Genomic DNA, 22,733 nt, shown 5'->3' with positions numbered 1-22,733 from the left:
GATGACATTTTGTAATTAAACATTGTAAACTGCGTTGCCTTCCTTGCAATTACAGGCCGTCCAGTTCACTTGGCGGCAAACAATTTGTAGGTAGTCGTAGAATAATTGCTATATTTAAATGGTAAGGTTCCCCATTTTTCTTAATCTGTTTCCTGATATTAAGTTATTCAAGATTATCTAATGTTGTTTCTAAATGACAACTATATTTTTTTTAATTAGATTTTTTTTACCGAGGTTGCATGCAACAGGGATTTACATATGTGCCCTGTCGTTGTGGTGTGGATCATGTACGTATATAATTACAACAAAAACGAGACGAAAGACAAACCATTCAACTGTGTCCCACTCCGTTTAACTTATTTCAGTTGCACCATAAAAAACTAAAGTTACAAACTGCAGATCAATACAGTGTGTTTTACCCAGTTGATCATGTTCTATGTCCTTTCACGTCAGTCTGGGTTACCACATTTCTTAAATAGTCTCTAGTTCATGTATCTCATTAGTGTGTGTTATAACAAGCAATATGAATTTTCACAAAAGATGCATTTTTTGTTTCAACTTCCAATTACATTCAGTTTGTATAATATAGTTAGAAATATATCCGGTATTTGACATCGACAATTTAACACGGTCATTGACTAATCATGCTTTCTAACGGCAATTGACTCCACACACAGCGTGCCTTAAATACATTACATGATCTTTATGAACAATATTCTAACTGGGTCACATATATCCGCAAATGATATTATACGAGGAACAAATACATAATTGATAAATACATAATTTTCCTTAAGTAAGAAATTATATTCATGGTATTGCTGCTACCATCGAATAGGTTCGTGCTAAAAAAAATTTGCACTGTCTTCAGCTTGGCTTTTTTCAGATGAATGTTTTGCTCGATACACAAGTATTAGTGGGTGTCTCGCTAGCTTGAAACTTTGTTGATATTAATATCATGATGACCTTTACATTGTTGCAGGCCTCCGAGAATAAAAATGTTTGTTTCATGGTATGATCTTTGAATAATATAACTTAAAATGAAGATTTTTATTTTACCAAACACTGGCCTCATCTTATTTTTCTTTCTTCATATGAATTTTTGATTGCCAAATATTTCCACAAGCTTACATACTTATTATGCATGTGTTATACTTTAACCAGTGGAGATTTGCATTACATATGCATCCCGTTGATCTAATGCATAATTACGTTCAGTGTGTATGAATGTTTTTGGAACAGTATGATATAATAGTATAACATATTGAACTAAAACAGTGGTCACAAGTATTGCTGAAATACAAATCTGCACATTTTCGACATCCACGTTAACGTAGTTCAAAACAATAACAGCTTATCACAAAGGTTTTCTAACATTATATTCTAATGAATGCATTTATGAACATACGAAATAAACGACAAGAAGATTAATTGATTAGGCAAGTTAGAAATAATATTTTATAAATATTTATTAAACCTAAGCGCTACTCACAGGAATTTATTTTAAGGTTAAATATATATAAAAAATTCGAATGCAAAATAAATACCTTTTTTCTAACTTCTCCTAGGCTACCGAAATCAATAATATAAATATTGGATCATACTTGTTTTTGTGTTATATTTAATATGTTGATTATTTTAAATGTCCTTCTAATAACTGCATTGATTTTCTAGAACGAAGCATGATATTCATGACGTCAGTGACTTGATTGGGCTGGATTGAATTTTGTGATATTTGGAAGTCACCGTTAACTTCATTTGAAGACAAAACATGTGTAATATTTATCATCAAGATGTGCAAGACCTGATAATATGAAATGTTAAGTGCACCATGTGTGCAAAGAGTACGTCGTTCTACAAAGCTACTTTGAATTAATATTTAAATCCATAAAAAACTGTTCAAAAGCGAACAAGTGTCCAAACAACTACGCTTACAGCAATGATCACTTGTATCAAATATATGTTTGCTGTATATGTATTGCCCGCGGTAGAAGTCATATATCGGCTGAAATATTCCTCAAAATATCTATGTTACATATTGTAGTTAGGAAGAAGACAATTCATCATATTTCGAATATGGACATTTTTAAGTGAACGGTGAGAGAATCGTTTGGAATGCGTCTGAAATTGAAATTTTTAATAATTGTATCTGTGTTTTCATGTCCCATGCAAATGTTTAGCTAAGTGCCTCTGTGCAGTGAATTTTATTTTTAAAAAGAGTAAAGAAATAAAACCGTTTCTCATTAGAATGGGTTGAACTTCTTTAAGTAAGACAAATGATCTCAGATTAGCTTTTGTGTTAAATATCTGATCACAAACCGAAAATGCAGTCATTCTTGCATCCATACTTCCATCGGCCCATCGGGTACGCCATCGATCAATCAAGTTACAGGTATATAAGTACATATTACTTTCCTTTATAGTAATTCTATTATATTTAGTGCATATTGGTTTATTTCCAATATTATATTCATCTATACGAATCTAAACTTAACAGAACAAAGCCGCTCTAAAATTTCCATGAAGAGCCCCTTATGAAGAACTTGCATTTCTGTTTCTGCTAATTTTGCATAAACAATATGAAGAATTACTAGCGGCTCTATAGGAATCCCAGTAACCTCGTTGATTTAGTATGCTGAATTTTCACGTACCAGGAAAAAAGAATCGCATGCACGAAGATGTAGAGGATAATACAAGTTGTCATGGGGATTATGTTAAAAAAATTCACAAGTGCCAGCAAACTGCGGTAATGCATAATTTCAGACATGATTGAATTAACAAACATAATTGGTATACTACATATAACATGCATTAATTTTGCTACATACATCCTTAAGAAAAACATAAATTCCAATTTCTTTATTTTATAGCTGCTGTTTTACTCTCTTCTTTCTAAATCTCGTTTTGTCCCAGTACAGAAGTGCCACGGTTGCGGCCCCAAGGTCGCTCTTCTCCAAAACAAACTATGTTCTTGCTCTGGGGGCAGAATTAACATAATGAACTAACACTTACCTAAATAACCATACACAACGTGATATTCTCCTGAAAAGGTTTTGTGTAAATTTATGTAAACGTTAAATTAAATGAAGGATATTGCTTACTTGCTCCCTAATATTTCGCAGTATATTAAATATTCATTAGGATAAGTAACTTTACGTATTCTCCTTGGAATACACTCTTAAAATGTTTGCGACAGAGAGGCATTGACTAACAAGTTACTGTGAGAGTTATTATGTAGTCATCAGCGGATCTTATCTCATAAACATTCCTTTGGATTTCAGATTCATCTAGATATGTTCACTAATATGAATATATGAGCTAAATGTGGGCCATATCAAACAATATATGAGCTGAATGTGGGCCATATCAAACAGTAAACGAGCTAAATGTGGGCCATATCAAACAGTAAATGAGCTGAATGTGGGCCATATCAAACAGTAAATGAGCAAAATGTGGGTCATATCAAACAGTAAATGAGCTAAATGTGGGCCATATCAAACAGTAAATGAGCTAAATGTGGGCCATATCAAACAGTAAATGAGCTAAATGTGGGCCATATCAAACAGTAAATGAGCTGAATGTGGGCCATATCAAACAGTAAATGAGCTGAATGTGGGCCATATCAAACAGTAAATGAGCTAAATGTGGGCCATATCAAACAGTAAATGAGCTGAATGTGGGCCATATTAAACAGTAAATTAACTAAATGTTGGCCATATCAAACAGTAAATGAGCTAATTGTGGGCCATATCAAACAGTAAATGAGCTGAATGTGGGCCATATTAAACAGTAAATTAACTAAATGTTGGCCATATCAAACAGTAAATGAGCTAATTGTGGGCCATATCAAACAGTAAATGAGCTGAATGTGGGCCATATCAAACACTAAATGAGCTGAATGTGGGCCATATCAAACAGTAAATGAGATAAATGTGGGTCACATCAGACAGTAAATGAGCTAAATGTGGTCATATCAAACATTAAATGAGCTGAATGTGGGCCATATCAAACAGTATATGAGCTAAATGTGGGCCATATTAAACAGTAAATGAGCTAAATGTGGGCCATATCAAACAGTAAATGAGCTGAATGTGGGCCATATCAAACAATAAATGAGCTGAATGTGGGCCATATCAAAACAATAAATGAGCTAAATGTGGGCCATATTAAACAGTAAATTAACTAAATGTGGGCTACATCAAACAGTAAATGAACTAAATGTGGGCCATATCAAACAATAAATGAGCTGAATGTGGGCCATATCAAACAGTAAATGAGCTAAATGTGGGCCATATCAAACAGTAAATGAGCTAAATGTGGGCCATATCAAACAGTAAATGAGCTGAATGTGGGCCATATTAAACAGTAAATGAGCTAAATGTGGGCCATATCAAACAATAAATGAGCTAAATGTGGGCCATATTAAACAGTAAATTAACTAAATGTTGGCCATATCAAACAGTAAATGAGCTCATTGTGGGCCATATCAAACAGTAAATGAGCTGAATGTGGGCCATATCAAACACTAAATGAGCTGAATGTGGGCCATATCAAACAGTAAATGAGATAAATGTGGGTCACATCAAACAGTAAATGAGCTAAATGTGGTCATATCAAACATTAAATGAGCTGAATGTGGGCCATATCAAACAGTATATGAGCTAAATGTGGGCCATATTAAACAGTAAATGAGCTAAATGTGGGCCATATCAAACAGTAAATGAGCTGAATGTGGGCCATATCAAACACTAAATTAGCTGAATGTGGGCCATATCAAACAGTAAATGAGCAAAATGTGGGTCATATCAAACAGTAAATGAGTTAAATGTGGGTCATATCAAACAGTAAATGAGCTGAATGTGGGCCATATCAAACAGTAAATGAGCTAAATGTGGGTCATATCAAACAATACATATATATCATTCTATGTCATCAACTATCCAAATTCCATTCTAAATTTCCCTATGCACTAATAAATAAACACAAAATAGACACTCAAAATACAAACGCACGTGGACGGTCTTTGTGCATACTGGCATTGTCACTGACAGAATGTTGCATTGATGTTTTTCACAATTTCAGACCATTGTGCCTTGTTGTTATATAGCAGTATGAGAATCGTATACTTAGATGGCAATTCTTAGTATATTTGTATTAATTCCTTTGTACGATATTGGTTTACTTCCTATATTATCCACCAAAAACAATTTTTGGGATGTTAATATGCACAAGTACATTTACAATAGAATACCATCAGTTATTAATTTCACAATAATTAAGACTGATCTCAAACAAATATGCACAAACATTATTTACAGAATTACAATTGTAGAGAGAGAGAGAGAGAGAGAGAGAGAGAGAGAGAGAGAGAATAAAAAAGGAATGGATTGGAAACGAGGGCCAGCCTCCGGATATTTTTTCTTATAATTTCACATTATACAATATTACAGTCTTAGATAATCTACTGTTAACTGTGTCTCTCACACATTATCTCTGTATTCGTGATATGTTTAGTTCTCCATCATTTGACCTAAGGTACCTATTTGTATTTTGCTTTCAATTAGGGATATTACATTGTATGTTGGTAAAAGTGATTGTGTGCAATCCAATATTTCATCTAAAACTAAATAACCTTCACATATATAGCGTGAATTAACACTAGCCTGTAATAAAATCAAAGTTAACAACAATAAACATCTCAACTAGGTGAGGTCGTATTTAATAACACAATAATTCGAAACATTTGGAATAAAATTCACATATTTATTGTTCTATTTCTATTTTTTTTTTCTTCTTCTATTTTTTTTTTGTTCGTGTATTTACAATACTGGCAGCTCTATATATATGATTAAAACCAAATATTGCACAATCAAGATTTTCCAATAGAAGGGATGAAAGAAGATTCATATTGACTAAACATTTTACTGTAGAAAGATTATATATTGATGCGTGACACACTAAACTGAGCTATAGCTTGGATAGCGTAAATTATATATGTGTGTCAATGAGCGTACACCAATAATGGTGCCAAAAGTAAAGGCTTCTATACCAAAAATCAGAAAAGGAGTAACAAACTGAAGAGCAAAGCCGCGATTGGAAGTAAAATTAACTTTCGTTACCCTGAAAGATAACTTGAATGAGTGCACTCAATGCTAGGAAAATGTGTCTACGCATTTGCGACTTTTTTTCTATCGGAGTCTCGTGACAATGAACGCTTATGGTGGCTAATATTATTAAATCACACTTGATACGTTCGTCTTGAGATATACAAACATTGTAATTATTGTCTCATCATCTTTGATTCTGTATTACGCTTGACACGTAAACCTCAACAAATACATGTCGAGTGTAGTTTATTACTTAAATGCTTTTAAATGATTGTAGTGCATTTCGAGGTCATTTGGATCAAATTCAGCTTACAACGTCTCCTTTATGCATATAGTTAGGAACTGAAAATGCTCAACGTTTTATTTTGTTTCAGCTCATAGGCAAGAGAATGAATCAACATTGTCCTTCCAGCTACTACCGTCAGATATATAGTGTGACATATAAATATTACAACCAAGAACATCTTGTATAAGCAGAAATTTTATAAAAGATACAATAATGTGCAACACCTGTTCTCTCTCTCTCTCTCTCTCTCTCTCTCTCATACACACACACACACAAACACACACACACACACACACAACACTTTTATATCTTTCTGTTTTTAAATATCTTTACAATATCCGCTCTTTGATGTCATAAAGTTACTTGCTGCTACTTTATATCAAGTTATGGTATAACATTATTCATATTTTTTTACTAAGTTGCTCTATCTCATATCACTTTATTATTATGAATGGGATAAAGTAACAAATAAACTTTCACTAAGATTGCATGCTTTGAGGGTAGACAATAATCGAGACAGTCAAATCCATCAGACAGTACAAGACTTGCATATTAGCTATTATAGGTCATGGACTGCCCAACTAATAGTAAAACATGACGTGGTTTTACCACTGTGTGTGATTTAGATTTTTAACATAGCTTTAACAATTTTCCAGTCATATCGCTACGATGTCTGCCGTAAGGCAGTATATGTGATGTCGATCACTGGGGAATTATTCAGCAGGCATGTAGCATGACGTCCCACCCAGTCACATTATCCTGACACTAGGCCGAACAGTCCTAACACTAACCTCTTAATGCTGAGCGCCTAGCGAGGCAGCTGTCAGTACCATTTTTGTAAGCCTTTTGTATGACTCGTCAGGCGGTTTGAACCCACGACCTACCGCAATTTGGGCAGACACTCTAACCACTAGGCCAACGGAGCGGTCTCTTTAGGTTCTAAAAATTGTGTACAGAGAATGTAAGCCCAAAACGAAAAGATGAGATATTATACCGAAGAAAATAATAGCGAATTTTTAAAAAAGGATATACCGACATTTCTGGCCCATAGCTATCACATAGACATTTTAAATTATGGCTACAATCTAGATTACCATTTAGCACTTGTGACATAAGGTATAATGCAAATACAGGAAATTGTATGACACCTGGATAAAAGATCAAGCTTTGTCTCAGCAACGCATATGCCATCTTCGTTTATTTGCCTCTTAAAAGATCGGGATAGTGTAATACTTCGGTTAATTGTAGCTGTCAGTTTGATGTTTTAAGCAGCCTGACTAAAAACTGCTGATTTCGAAATGAATATTTGACGCAAAAGTTGTGGATTGAAATGTGTATTCCTGCATCAGAACACAATAAACGAATGTCATATAAACCCCTTCCGTAGTATGATGCATGGTAAATAAACGGTGACAAATTAAAATAATTTAAGTCTGACGCCTAGCCCTTATCTAAAATAAAATATCCGTCACTTTTCTGAACAATAGTGGTGGTTTCTTCATTTGATATATATTTTTTAAAATTATTTTCATGTCTCCGTGCTATGCTGTATTCAGTCTGAGGTTTCTCAGTGAGTGATTTCGAAACTTCGTATTTTTCCCCACTCTCAGCGCAAATGGCTTTTAACAATGTGAGCAGTAATTTTTCATTCCGCATTGCATTGAGCTCTTGTGTATAACTATCCCTATATCCTTGGCATGTACCTCGGTGTGTGTGTGTGTGTGTGTGTGTGTGTGTGATTTGGATTTTCAACGTAGCTTTAACATTTGTTTCAGTTATATCGCTGCAATGTGGTAGTTTATGGTGACGTCTAGCACTGAAGCAACATGCCGCAGACATGTAGCATGATGTCCCACCCAGTCACATTATCCTGACACCAGGCCGACCAGTCTTAACACTAACCTCATAATGCTGAGCGCCTAGCGAGGCAGTTGTTAGTACCATTTGTATAAGTCTTTGGTATGACTCGGCCGGGAATCGAACCCGTGACCTCCAGCACTCAAGGCAGACGTTATATCCACTAGGCCCTCGGAGCGATCGCCTCGGATTGTTGTCTTGGAAATATTTCATAAACGTTTTGCACAGCATCATTTTCTGCAATTTTTTGTTTCCGTCCTTGACCTCTTAGTATATCGTTTTCATATACAGCATTGCCCAATTCGGTATTCACCATGCTGCATCTGAATTAAGTATTACTATCTCTGCAACACGTTTATACTGTTTACATTGAAGTGCAATTATGCTTTAAATTACACCTCATTAAAGAATCATCAAACAAGAAGCATGGATACATCGTATAGATGGTTATTTTATTCATACAGTTCACGTGTACTTATAAAACAAATCTACCCAACAAACCGTGGTTGCAGGTGGTTTATACATCATACAGTATCAGAAAGCAAGGTTTACCCATATGTCGGTAATATCCCTTTGTGTTATCAATAAATTCTAGCTTTTAGATTTCGATAAAATATTTCCACCAAAAAGCACCTCATAGTCCAATATATTACTCCCAGATACTAGATTGTTTTCATTAAAAGCAAAATGGTATATATTAGTTACTTATGTTGTGTGCCCATGTGGTCATTTCTTGCAATGTCTTTATGTTACCAAACGTTCTGGTTTTGCTGTTCATAGTTTAACAACCATTTGTGTTGCACGTATACAATAAGAAATCCTAATAGACATGGTATCTAAATATAACTGGTAAAAGTTAAACAAATGCAACTGAAATCAGCAGAGAGATATATTAATATGTCAGTAATAGATTTAAAACAACAAAGAAACAATTAATTTTAGAAACATAACGAACGTAATAAAACAAACAAGAGATAAAGGTGATAGCTATACCATCAAACATACAACAGTGTAATCAGATATAGTATTGTTACATGAATATATACCATCGCACATACAACAGTGTAATCAGATATAGTATTGTTACATGAATATATACCATCAAACATACAACAGTGTAATCAGATATAGTATTGTTACATGAATATATACCATCACACATACAACAGTGTAATCAGATATAGTATTGTTACATGAATCTATACCATCAAACATACAACAGTGTAATCAGATATAGTATTGTTACATGAATATATACCATCGCACATACAACAGTGTAATCAGATATAGTATTGTTACATGAATCTATACCATCAAACATACAACAGTGTAATCAGATATATTATTGTTAAATGACTGAGAATCGAAACAAAACATTGCAAGTATACTTGTTTCTAAGGACATACTTTAACAACAGTCCGTGTATTAGATGCAACTTCTAACTAATATGTACCGTTTGAAAGAGTTTATCACAAGATTATGAAACGATCTTTGATAACATTTTATCATACGCGTTAACTAAATAAACCGTTTATTTCCATTAATTATTTTGTTTCTTTCCTACCACCATCGACCTTCAATTTCGATTTACAAGTTCATTTACATTTTGAAGACATTCTCAGTAGCAAACGTTTCACGTTTTCACGTTATAAAATCGATTCCTGTATGTGTAATTATATCTTATAAAATTTAAATGAGATAAGAAGGTAAATCAAATGTTTCATACTGAGTCAAATAAGGCTGAATCTCGTTTTCAAAGATATCAGTTCACATTCGTAATCTTCTTGACCATGCAACTGTATACAAGATTAATGAGCCATTTCTTTCGATAACAATATAATATTTAGTAGCATATAGCGTACTTACCAAGTCAACTATAGTGTAATATTTACAGGAGAATTATTAAATTCTAAAACTTGTACCTATAGCAATATCAAAGGTAAACAGACAGCATTCACGCTGCAAACGATCATGTGAGTTAATTAATGGTAATATATATTTTATGTCGATTTGTCAGAGAATATGTAGTCAACAACATAGTTTATCTCCCTGTTATTGGTGCAATTACAAAATTACATATTATGAACATGCATTTTGTAACATTATGCTTTTAACAGATGCCCGTGTATATTTATGACTTAGCTTATCAAGTGATTTAATGAGTGTTACATGTCTGCGTTTTCCTTCAATAACATATGTAACATCTAGTACATCATTTCGTACATTTCTATAATTAGTACGCATGACATGCTATAACTGGCATCCACATTTAGCGAATGACTATTTTCCGCAACGTTTTCTAATTTAATAATATTTAAAGTACAAGAACAGCTTAGGCTGAGTTGTAGTGGACCTATAACGTCGTGCAGTTTAAGTAACTCCGTCACCCGAGGCCCCTCGTTTTTAGAACACGCATTCATAATATTACTTGTTCACATATTTAACTGTTAGGATTATAACTTAGTTGATCAAGATAATTAACAGCGCATTTATATATTCGTTTGTACTGCGCTATATTGTGATCAATAGGAACTTCAATGCGTCACTTTTATAGTGTACTACGTACATTAAAATTAATTATTAGGTGTATGTGTCTGTAAAGCTGTATCACGTATTCATACATAAAACCGTAGCTTGTTATTCAATGAATTAGGTGATCGTGGATCAAGTAATGGTAACGCAATATATATTCTCTCTGTTTCCTTGGCATATGGATGATCGTTCCTAAATCACTCTATCTCAACACACACATAGACACACATGCGCACATTCACAGATATATATATATATATATATATATATATATATATATATATATATATATATATATATATATATATATATATATATATAACAGTAATATATACAAGTATATATTTATACAAGATATACAAATTATTATTTCTTTTATTGTATAAAATTTTAATTATTGCCTCTGTATTAAGACAATCTGGTTATATCAAGTATCTAACCTATGAATCAAGTCACTTTCTAAAAGCAGTTTATACTTATCTCCCTGCACAATATCGATTGGCATGAAAGACAAATCAGGTAAAGAGTGATTATGTGTATTAACATGATTGAAATATTAAGGGAGAACTGATGTTCCATGCAATAGTTTATGAGACCGATGATTATTCATTGTCTTAGAAACTTGTTGAAGTGTTTGTCCAGTATATTGCATGGTAATTGTTTTACAGCTAATCAAATAAATCAAATCAGTTGATACACAGTTAGTGTAATAACGTCGAGAAAATATTTATTTTGTATTCGAGTACTTTCTCTTATATTTCTACATCAAAAGCATTGTTACCTGTAGATATGCAAAACATCATACTTTATTTTCTGTCGGTTTTAGTTCTAATCAAAGAATTTTGCAAATTATTGGGTCTTTTGTAAGCAAACGTTTTTTAAAAAAAATATTTGTACGCTGTTTGTATTTGATAAATTAAGGAGACCAATATTATTTACAAGGCCTATATTAGGCAATAAAGGATTATATAGTATTTTGAAAGAAATTATATTTTCTCTATCGTGTATTTTGCCTTATTTAAAGCCCTATTTCAGTAAGATTAACCCAGAATCAATTATATATATATATATATATATATATATATATATATATATATATATATATATATATATATATATATATATATATATAATTTGTAATCGTCAATCATCTCAAATAATGCGTCGGTATTTTTTAGACTGTCTATATGTCCTTCTCCACAATAATACGGCACGTTTGGGCCAGGAAGGAAATAAGGCCACAGTCTAACTATTCCTTGAATATTTTTCTTCTTCACCCTCAAATACCTGTAATATTTAGATTTCAATGACTGTCGAACAAGTGTGCAGGTGCCAATCACTCTGTAACAATTGTAAACTAGGCTCGAGCCTAAATCAGTTTTATTAATGTCCAATTAATCTTCATTATTTTCAATACATTCGATAATATTAATATTGATTTGTCATCAGAAATAATCTTACAATATAACTTTCGTAAATGCGCATGAATGTCGTTCTCGTATCCCCAATGTATAACATACACACGTGTCTTTAAAGTAATCTAGTTGGACATGACAGTCAACTTTATGTCAAGATTCTTTGCAGAGGAAAACACATCAATTTAGTTACCTATCGTTGATCTGTTGGCACGTGAAAAATATTTTACAAACTTTAAAGAGGGAAATGCCTAGTTCTAATTGAGTATTCTTCGTGGATTTGAATTCCAGTCACATAGATGTTGTCTTTAATTGTATATGGGTTGTATTCCAGTTAGCTAGCTGCATTAGGAAAAGGATAAAAATATCAACTCCTGTCATTGCACTCGGGAAAGGTTTCACATCCTCAAAAATAGTTTATATCAAGATGAATATTGTGTTATAATATGGTCATTTTTGTAACGTATTTCTGAAATACATCTCATCCCACAAGAAGCTTTCTACAAGAAGAGCAAGATATACATGGCAGGTGAAACGTTGTTCCTCGAGTATAAACGCAAAAATCAGTGATCCCTTCATTGCGTGAATTTTCAATAAATCTTTCTTGATCCTGACTTCCTAAGTCTTGGGCTAGAGACGTAGCCCCTGACGTTGTATGATCCGGATTTAGTTTATATCTTATAACATTAAAAATTCCACATTTCAGCTTTAGTTCTGACAGTATTGAGAACATGCCTGATAGTGTCTATCTTATCTTCTTTTGAACGTGCACAACTACGTGGTTGACATCCCGCCGTTTCATATCGACTTTAAAATCTCAACTAGTTTCCGGTTATAGCGTTTTGTTGAATCGTTCTATACGCAAGATGAATGTGCCAGTCATACATCTTGACATCTCTGTTATTTTCAAATATGAACTGTTTCAAGAGATGTGGCAATAAATAATATTAGGAAAAGTGAAGACAGGGGTATGCTATTTTGTCCGCATTATATTATTGTAATTGTCGTCAATTCTTTTCCTGGTATAAAAACAAAACCACATACACGGATAATTTCTTCTTTATCGGAATTCCTGTTAAAGGTCCCACCAGATGGATCAGGCATGATTGAACTAAACTCTATGCGTCAAGCTAGATATGTTTATACTTGCCTCTAGCAACCATATTTTTCGTTGAATTTCTTATGTTATAATTACCATACATTTCACAGAGGGACTCAAACTGATATTGACATATTATCAATTACAATTGAAAACATACACCGAATTTGGGCTGTTTTCTTGCGTGTATCTTAATGTATGTGCAACATGTTACGTTAAAAGTCTGGGACACCTCTAATACAACCTAGTGCACGTGCTTTTCGTGGAGACTTGCCATGCACTTGCTCCATCATGTATCAAAGACATTCTCGTGTCCCTCAATATTAATTGATGACAAATTGAACTGGTCAGCGGTTGCTATGACAGTGCCTATATAAAGAATCTCGACTCAAAAGTGACGCCAACAACTCATGACAATTGTCTGCTGGACACATTACCTACCTTTTTGATTGGCCCCATGATATTATTAATTAGCCGTTCCGTTGCAATTATACACGCTTCCTTTTCTTATTTGTATGAGGTTATGATAAATTTCAGATATAATCATATCAAAACGGAATAGAGGCCTTTGTACATAAATGACCGGTAATCATGTGTCATCTGTTTTTCTTTAAATTGTTAGATTTTGAAGAAGATATTCACTTGTATGTTTCATGGTGAACATTAGCGCTTGAATTAAGCAAATCTGATGGCGTGACAACTTCTCATTTTGGAAATACACTCATAAAGAACAACGTGTTGCCAATATTGAAATAAAATAATATGTTCTGAACGTGCGTGTATCATTTATTGAAAGACAAAATGATGGCATTTGATTCCAATTGCAACTCAATATGATAGGAGACACTTTCTAAAAGTTGGTTGATACGTTGTTTGTTTCTTGTTTTCTTTTATGTTTTGAAAAGTTTGAAATAATACATCCACCAGACGAATGACGAACGCCAGGTGTAACCCGATTTCTATTGGCGGCACCGCACCATACCTGGACAAAGAGCAAGCGAGAGAGAGGGGGTGGGTAGCATTTCACATTGCTTGTGGCATACCTTTTTCGTTAAACGACACAATTGCTTATATGTCTACTGAAATTGCCAGGGTCCTGTTTTTTCTTTCCTCGGATACTGAACAAAAAGTATTTAGAAATAGGTGAGGCAGAGCATAAATGTGGAGAATGAAAAATAAATACAAACGACGTTTTCGAAAACAAGTGCAGGGGGAAAATGAGGTTTCATAAGCCCACTGTACCTTTGTATCACGGAACCATTTTATTTTTTGCAAACGTCACTCCTTCCAAACAATCATCAATTGCAATGACAAGATTAAAAATATGAAATTAAGGATATGATCCAAGCACAAATTGCTGCTTAAAGGCTATTGACCATAGTAATTTGGCAAGGCAGAAGATTCGAGCAAAATAAAAGCCACACTTGAGCCCCCATACATTGGGACTCAATTTATACGTTTGAAATACAATTATTACATTTACAAATGTTTAAATTCCAATGACATTTCTGAATGTATTCCTTCCGTGCTTTATATATTTAAGCACAACTGGAAGCGAAAGACGCATCATCTAATTGTATGTGTCAGTCTTTACATAATATCCCTTATTCCGTGTTGGCATTGGGCATGCGTTCTTGGGTCGGGGTAGATGATGACTTTGCATTTGGTACTGAAAGGCTTGGTATCTTTACAATTGTTAAATTTAATACAAATAGTCCGAGAAAGAAAGCTGTTTATCCTAAAGTCTAATTATTATTAAAATATTTTGATGCAATGATGTTTATTTTAGGAGTTATAATATATTAATTCATTCTTAAATTAGGTGGTATTCTTAAAAGGAAAGAAAGACGATACCTTTCGTGAATTTCACTCTGGTGTAAATTATGAGCACGTTGTGTCATATCTGGTTCAACGTCATGAAAGATATTAGTGAAAATGACATAAAAATATCAAAAAATATCAAGTCATTTCAAGTTCATATTCACATGCAGCGAGCTGAGTTCAACGTTACCTTTGATTTCAAGTTGTTTAATATTCACTGAAACAAATAGTAATTGTATTTCTGAAACAAATCGGTACGTAAATAATACAAGTCGATCGTCTTGTCCAAACAAAAAGTGTACTTCTCTATCCTGATGACAAGTTCCGAAGAGATATAAAATTGTTTCTTATTGTAATATGGGTAATTATTCAAACCTTATACATTCATGGATAATGTGTCCTAGTGGGACAGACTAGTTTGCTGTTAGGGTTAGAGGTCGGAGGCACAGAACGGACAAAGCGCCGGTTTTTTAGGAACATTTCACTGGCAGGGACATATATTTTGATGTACAACACACATAATTAGGAAGTTTTAAAAACGAATTGATATATCTAATGACATTTCAAATTGTACAAAACCTAAAATTGTGAAAAGTATCTATTTGTTCCGAAAACTAATTATATATATATATATATATATATATATATATATATATATATATATATATATATATATATATATATATATATAACCTCTATTGCGAAAAAGATAAATACTTTGAGTGAGATATTGGAGCGGGGTATATCGAGTGAAGTATCGTGCCAGTGTAAATAACAGTCTTACGAATGAAACTCCGACCCTTCTGGCCACGAGTCCAACGCCTGTCGCAGTGTCAATGCATATGTCAAGGTTTAATAGTGTTCTGTTCAAAAACAAATTGACATACCCATTGTCTGATGTACAATTCCTTCACGAGCATTAATCTTTGTTAAAATGTTAATACTTTATCTAATTTATTCCAGGATACTAATCTTTACTGATATATTGTTCAGCATATCTTCCACTTTGCTAACTTCTGAAATAAACATATCCAACTTTGCTGGACTAATTATCAAAGGAATATTCTTATCCCATAGCAGGATCTGAAGTAGTGATCAATGCATTTGAGCCTCTATATATGATGAATAAGTATTCCATAGCCGATGTAGAACCCATATTTAGGAAACTGACTGATATATATATATATATATATATATATATATATATATATATATATATATATATATATATATATATATATATATATAATGGAATAATGACCACAGTAGGCCTTTTATAACTATCTAGCAAAAAATGCAGGGTTACCCTGACAAGTTTTAAGTTTTAGTATGTGTTATTGTGCTGCTATGGCACCATCACATCTAGCAATCTAGGAAGCCTGGTGTCATTGAAACATCGTTCTGAATTCAGATGGGGAGAAATGCATGTAGGTAATATGTTGTGAAATAGTTGATGGTTTGTCCCGTGGTAACGGACGTTTTACTTGAGAAGCGAGTGAGGGGTGAACATTCTTTGTTCCATTTGTTTTTCTTTTAGCCGCAACGTTACTGGTACTATACTGAGATAATATCTTTCTATTTCTTGCCGCAACTCCCCATAAACTGCATGGTAAATTGGTTTTACCGTATTGCCCATGATCCAATAATCAGCAAATGGCGTCTCATCCTTGACTCCTGCCTGTCAACTTCTTCGGAGCGAGGGTGGAGTAATGGTCAAATGTACAACAATTTAAATTACAAGACATTTGAAACACACATACCTGTGGGATCACTTTTACCAGACACTATCTTCGCTGGGCGGGGGTCATAAACATACTTTGTTATTTGTTCATTGCCAGTATGGAACTATGTATATCAACGATAATTGCTTATGTAAATAGTCTAGCTTGCATATAATCTTAACACAGCAAATTGATAATGATCACATTGTTCATCATTGTGTAAATATACTTTTCGCAATTAGCTTTCACTATTTGCTTTCTATCCATACGACCTTTAGAAAAAATCTTATATATTTTAGTCATTTAAGCATGGGCAAGTATAATCAGTTAGATTTTGCAAACAGTATCGATGCACAATTGCAGTAATATATGAACGTAGACGTTCTGTGAAGCATCCAATATGCTTTGCTTGGATACATAGGTGACTTTTTGTAATAAGAATGAATGTGCGTTGAGAATTTAATCTTCTTATCGGGGGTTGCAAATCTTAATATGATATAAGAGTTGTTACTGGAAGGGGAAGGGGTTCTTGTTTAAAAGAGCTGATACAGATAAAGCTTTGAACGTTAGCCCCCCCCCCCCCCCCCCGAATTAAACAGTTTGCAATAAATCCAATTCACCTTCACTTGGCTGTTTCAGCCTGTCGCAATGCAAACAATGCAGTAAATCTATAACAAATAACGTTTTTGTAGAGCTAAAGGATGAATGACCGCGGTAAACAAATGAAGTCAGAAACAAAAAAGTTGTTGAAAAGATAGCTAAAATACAAAATATAAGCTGGGAATAAACTGATTAAATATCTTTTTTCCGAACATAAGCTTAAACGAATTCACTTTTATTCCAATAAGTTCAATATACAATTTGTATTTCCTCTTGTCATATTATAAATACCGTTGTATAGTTTACGAACATTATCCTTGCTTAACTGAATCTGTCAAAGTAGACAAAACTGGTATATGCAACACACTTTAGTTCACTTACAAAATTTAATATGCTTTAAAGAAGAAGAGGATGATGAAGAGGAATGTCGTAAGGAGTTTTCTTATTAGTGTTGTTATACTTTTAAAATCCATGATATAGAATTAATAATAGTAATAATAATAATAATAATAATAATAATAATAATAAGCATAAGTATAACAGTGATGATAATAACAACGACAAAATCAGGCAATTGTAATAGTATTAGTAACTTTTTATTGCTAACCAGAATATTATTATTATTTTCAATATTATTATTATTAGCATCAGCAGCAGCAACAGCTACACCAGCGTCCAAATATATTTCCTATAACTCAGTTAGTTCACGTAGTAAATTCAAAAACTGCTTTCCAAGAAATTTAAACAGTGCTATATGTATGATCATGGATGTATCGATTTGTATTACAAGAATAACAACCATGAAGAATTGCATATCGCACTCTAAATGTGTAGTTTTTTTAGTCTTGTTGTAATCTTTATCTTTAATTTCAGCGATATCTGCTACTAATTATAATTTGTGAATTGCTGATTTTGTTGATTTGTAAGGGGCTTTGTGTTAAAATGAATAAGTAATGCACTATCAGTTTTGAGTATCTATATATATATATGTATGCATGTGTGTGTGTATGTATGTATGTATGTATGTATGTATGTATGTATGTATGTATGTATGTATGTATGCATGTGTGTGTGTATGTATGTATGTATGTATGTATGTATGTATATGTATGCATGTGTGTGTGTATGTATGTATGTATGTATGTATGTATGTATGTATGTATGTATGTATGTATGTATGCATGTATGTATGTATGTATGTATGTATGTATGCATGTATGTATGTATGCATGTATGTATGTATGTATGCATGTATGTATGTATGCATGTATGTATGTATGTATGTATGTATGTATGTATGCATGCATGTATGTATGTATGCATGCATGTATGTGTGTGTGTGTGCGTGCGTGCGTGCGTGCGAACGTACGTACGTACGTATGTACGTATGCATGTATGTATGTATGTACGTTTTTATGTATGTATGTATGTATGTATGTATGTATGTATGTATGTATGTATGTATGTATGTACGTACGTATGAATGTACGTACGTATGTATGTACGTATGAATGTATGTATGTATGTACGTACGTATGAATGTACGTACGTATGTATGTACGTATGAATGTATGTATGTATGTATGCATGTATGTATAAATGAATGTATGTATGTATGCATGCATGCATGCATGCATGTATGTATGTATGTATGTATGTATGTATGTATGTATGTATGTATGCATGTATGTATAAATGTATGTATGTATGTATGTCTGTATGTCTGTCTGTCTGTGTGTATATGTGTATGTATATATGAATGTATGTATGTATGTGTGTGTATGTATGTATGTATGTATGTAGGTAGGTAGGTAGGTAGGTACATAGGTAGGTAGATAGGTAGGTAGGTATGTATCTATGTGTGTGTGTATGATTGACTGACTGGCTGACTTTCTTTATTTCCTCTTCAAAAGAGATTTCATTTAGTTATTTTTCATTATTACACAATAGAGATAGGAACATAAGTTGGCATCAAATTGATTTACAGCACACTAAACATGTACTATGTAAAAAAAGAGTCATACATTGAACCAAATAGTAACTTTATGATAAATGTAGTCTAAAATATGGCTATGTTTCAGGTCCATAAACGTTTCAGAGAAATGCATCATGTGCAAAGATCCATCAGTAGCAATCAACGTTAGACACAATTTGCTTTGCACGTTCTGCGTGGCAATGTCTGTACATTTGTTGTTTAGTTTAATTATAGTGGCGTGCGCACAATTGTGCCTGGACATAACCCCATCGAACACAATGTAATACTGACACTTGGTATGTCTAAAATTAATATTCTGAGAGCCACGTTAACAAAAAAGAGAAGTGCTTTTTCGGATATAACCCAACGATGCATTATTAAATACATTTAATGTCGTTTACGCATTGATTGGCAAGTACAACGCTATTAGCTTTTGCTAAAGTCGCCAATTTGTGTTTTTTCTTAACCATTTATTTTATAAGACATCTCATGGAGTACACGGTACGTGCAGGCTGAGGATTGTTAATAAATTGCCAAACTTTCACAATAATGATTATGAATTGAGTTTACCTTTATTGCACAAAACTCAAATCATGACCTATAGTGTCTTTTTATTTACGTTTTACTGACCAATCAGTTGTAATACCTCTACCTACCACATTCTGAAAGTACTAGCGTCGGGAGTATCGTAGCATTAAATTGCAAAATTAAAAAATGACAGATCTATGGCCACACTGCTCTATACCACAGCTGAATGTCTGCATGTTGGGGTTCAGACAAAATAGGGTTTGATTATCTCCTGTTTGTCGAAGGGTGAATTCCGTCCAGCACTTATTGCATAATAGAGATTCAAATCAAACTCTTTTCCATTGAAGAATCTCCAAATTCTTCCAACCTAACATTAAATGTCAGTCAGGAGTTGTTTATTCAGCATTTCAGTGGACTATAGCTCACTATTAAACCGCGCTCTGATTAACTACATTTGAGGGCGAATCTTTACAGATTATGAAACAACCTCGATATGTGATGGTCTGTCACCTGGCGAGTTCAACTATGCGACATATTCAAATTCATACGGATATATATTTACTGTCTTTCAAGCTATAATCGCGACATTTTCACTGTGTATGTCAACAGCACTTTGTTTTAAAGTGGTTAAAGGTTTCCAAAAACATACTTGATAATTTGACCAACAGAGGACAATAATAACGACATCAACGAATCGTGGACAGAACTACGTTTAATGAGAAAAGGTGTGAGTTTATAGAAATAGGGAATCATCCCCAATGTCCATGTATCACAAATTATGTGAATTTATTGGACAGCTCACATACATGCATCATTTCTATTTATTTCTTACTTTACTTATTAGTTCAAGCACAGTACGCGTATGTTGTCAGCAACGTTTGTCTTTAAAAGCTGCATAATTCCCATCCATATGACAAAGAGAAATAAATCGATAAAATTGTGAACAATCTGAGATTAAGAATATATTGCAAACAATCTAACCTATTGATGAAAGATGTTGTATATTTTGGTTTTACATGAGAGCAACATGACATAATGCCTACACTGTCACAGAGAGAGAGAGAGAGAGAGAGAGAGAGAGAGAGAGAGGCAGGTAATGACATACAAAATGAGGCAGTTATAAAGATGTTGGGCGTTCTAAGATATGTTCCTTAACTCTTGCTCCAGAGTTCTTTGCTTATTTTGTTTTGGGAGTTATCTCCCCTATATGATTACTACTTATCCTAATGAAAAGAGACGGACATTCAGATCAACGGAAAGATAGATAGATAGATAGATAGATAGATAGATAGATAGATAGATAGATAGATAGATAGATAGATAGATAGATAAACAGCATCCACTTTTACAATCCAATACACGGCGCGTACGTTTGAGGTCATATTGTCTGTGGTATGTAAGCTACAGTGTCTAAGAATGAATAGGCTCAAGCGGTTTTATGGCCTCGAACGGGAATGCTAATTCTATTACTTTTTATCTACAAACCAAAGTACACCACATATACTATCCAGCTTCCGTTTTTCATTGCAGGCGAGGATGTGTGTGTGTGTGTGTGTGTGTGTGTGTGTGTGTGTGATTAGGATTTTAACGTTGCTTTAACAAATTTTCAATCATATCGCTACGATGTCTGCAGTGTGGCAGTTTATAGTGAAGCCTAGCACTGAGGCATCATGCCGCAGACATGTAGCATGATGTCCCACCCAGGCACATTATCCTGAAACCATGCCGACCACTCCTAACACTAACCTCTTAATGCTGAGCGCCTAGCGAGGCAGATGTTAGAACCATTTCTGTAAGTCTTTGGTATGACTCAGCCAGGGTTGGAACCCACGACCTCCCGCTTCCGAGGCGGACGCTCTAACCACTAGACCACCGGAGCGGTGGCAGGCGAGGAAAGCAAGTGTAACACACATGCATATAACGTGTAAGTATTGCAATAAAATAATCTAAGAAGGAAACGATAAATAAACAAATGAATCAAATCAATCAATCGATCAACAATGAGGCATACATACATACATACATACATGCATACATACATACAAGCATACATGCATACATATACATACATACATACATACATACGTGCGTACGTACGTACGTATGTACGTACGTACGTACATACATACATACATACATACATACATACATACATACATACATACATACATATAAAGATATTATCCAACCAAACGGATAGCTGATCACTATTAAAGAGACAAATAATTTTGATTGGTGACCTTTAGTGGTTATTATTGCCTTGATTCCAGCAACACCAATTATTGTTGCCGCAACAATCTATCCAGTATCATCTACAATCATACACACCTATATATATTTTATGGTAAACATGGCTTTATTGGTGATTTCATTTTGCATTTTCGTTCAGTTTCAATAATTTTTTCACGTCGATAACATTGATGATCTATAAACATTCTTATATTAATAACATGATCCTGTAGTTCAACTAAACGATAGGTAGACCTTTTCCGGACGCATCACATCCAGTTGTATTACGAACACCCACTTCTAACAAATTACCATTTTTTTACTGGCACATCTGTCATACAATCATAAAGCATCTCTCCCTGAAGGATATAATTTTCGAGAAATCTGCACTCTTGTGGTAGAGCATCACATTCATTCTTACATATACTGATTAAGGCCGTGCCTGATGAATTAAACGGTGATTTTTGTTGTTACCCAATAACTGTTACACGGATAAGCATATCCTTGTTATATAACAGATGAGGTCTTTCTTTTCTCAGCTGAGTCAATCTTGATTTTGCATA

This window comes from Sinohyriopsis cumingii, unplaced genomic scaffold (assembly GCF_028554795.1).
Source record: "Sinohyriopsis cumingii isolate HCF-2022 unplaced genomic scaffold, ASM2855479v2 utg000229l, whole genome shotgun sequence".
In the NCBI taxonomy this organism is placed as follows: Eukaryota; Metazoa; Mollusca; class Bivalvia; order Unionida; family Unionidae; genus Sinohyriopsis; species Sinohyriopsis cumingii.
The sequence above is the reverse complement of the archived record's forward strand: the minus strand, read 5'-3'. Positions refer to the sequence as shown.